Source organism: Theropithecus gelada, chromosome 19 (genome assembly GCF_003255815.1).
Source record: "Theropithecus gelada isolate Dixy chromosome 19, Tgel_1.0, whole genome shotgun sequence".
Classification (NCBI taxonomy): Eukaryota; Metazoa; Chordata; class Mammalia; order Primates; family Cercopithecidae; genus Theropithecus; species Theropithecus gelada.
Window position 1 is genome coordinate 39,731,960 of NC_037687.1, and position 1,809 is coordinate 39,733,768.

General features: G+C 39.2%; 1 non-coding gene across 1 annotated transcript; it reads left to right on the forward strand.

The window, feature by feature from the left end:
- The first annotated feature begins 1,387 nt into the window (after positions 1 to 1,387).
- Positions 1,388 to 1,494, forward strand: LOC112613637. The gene has a single exon (XR_003116968.1). It is a non-coding gene; the product is annotated as a U6 spliceosomal RNA (small nuclear RNA).
- Positions 1,495 to 1,809: the final 315 nt, after the last annotated feature.

The window sequence follows — 1,809 nt, forward strand, 5'->3', positions numbered from 1 at the left end:
GGTTTCTCTATGTTGGCCAAGCTGGTCTCAAACTCCTGGCCTCAAATGATCTGCTTGTCTGGACCTCCCAAAGTACTGGTATTACAGGCGTGAGCCACCACACCTAGCCAAGCCAGCAGTTTTCTGAGTCCAGTTTTTCCACTACAATTCTGGAAATTCTTACCCAGTCCAGTGTTATAATCTTAAGTTTATCAGGACCTTCTATTCCAGACTACTTGTCAGAGTCATCTTGAAGCAATTTGGGGCAATAGCTGATTGCAAATGGTTTTAGAGAAGTAACAAAACACTATCGATGAGCAAGACAGAATGGCCATGGTTTAAAAATCTGATGAGAGTTCATTATGACCAGCAATTGACAAGGAAACCTGGTTATTTCTGTGGCATATATCATGTTAACATAGTAACAAAAGTATGACATAACATTAGATTTCTAGGAATCTCGTAATTTTTAGAACATTCATATCAGTAACATATCCAGAAATATAACTTTTTTTTTTTTTGAGATGGTATCTAGCTGTGTTTGCCCAGGCTGGAGTGCATGGCGCGATCTCGGCTCACTGCAACCTCCGCCTCCCAGGTTCAAGTGATTTTCCTGCCTCAGCCTCCCAAGTAGCTGGGATTACAGGTGCCCACCACCACGCCCAGCTAATTTTTGTATTTTTAGTAGAGATGGAGTTTCACCGTGTTGGCTAGGCTGGTCTCGAACTCCTGACTTCATGATCCATCCACCTCGCCCTCCCAAAGTGCTGGGATTACAAGCGTGAGCCATCGTGCCTGGCCATAAACTTATTTTTAAAAAATGTTTTTTAATCACCCTCATCACCTCCTACCCTGGGTTCATAAATATAACTTAACATTTAGTATCAGTTGTTATTTGACAATGTTTCCCCTTTAATTTAACATTTCAAATAAGCCTAATTAGTCTAATGTCTCTCTCTTTTTTGAGATGGAGTTTCGCTCTGTCACCCAGGCTGGGATGCAATGGTGTGATCTCGGCTGTCTGCAACCTCCACCCCCCGGGTTCAAGCGATTCTCCTGCCTCAGCCTCCCGAGTAGCTGGGATTATAGGCTCCCGCCACCATGCCTGACTAATTTTTTTTTGTATTTTTAGTGGAGACGGGGTTTCGCCATGTTGGCCAGGCTGGTCTTCAACTCCTGGCTTCATGATCCACCTGCCTCGGCCTCCCAAAGTGCTGGGATTACAGGCATGAGCCATGGGATTACTGGCTAATGTCTCTCTTTTTCAAGTTGAGAAACACATCTTTTGCGCTTTCCAGGGGCTCAACTGGCAAATTCCAAAGTTAATTCAAGGTCACAAGACTGAATTTAGAATTTGATTTTAGGAAGTTTGTAAACAATGTAAAAAAAGTCTTAAAACACTTGATTAGTGCTTGCTTTGGCAGCACATATACTAAAGTTGGAATGATACAGAGAAGATTAGCATGGCCCCTGTGCAAGGATAACTCGCAAATTCATTAGCCCTTCCATATTTTTTGAAATTAAGAAAAGAAAAGAAAAAAGGAAAACATTCGATTAAATAGGATCTCAGGTAACTATTAATTTAGGTCACTAATAATTAGTCTGGTTACCAGAGTAATTATTGAATGATATAGTGATCTGAGATCCTATTTAATCAACTGTTCATTTTATAATCATTTAATATTTTATTTAAATATTTAATGAGCATTTAATATTTTATTTAAATATTTAATGAGCATTTAATATTTATTAATATTCATTTCATAATCACCAGGGTAATTATTAAAAGGCTTCAAAGGCAAATAGAGAAAGTTACATAGTTGTAAAAAA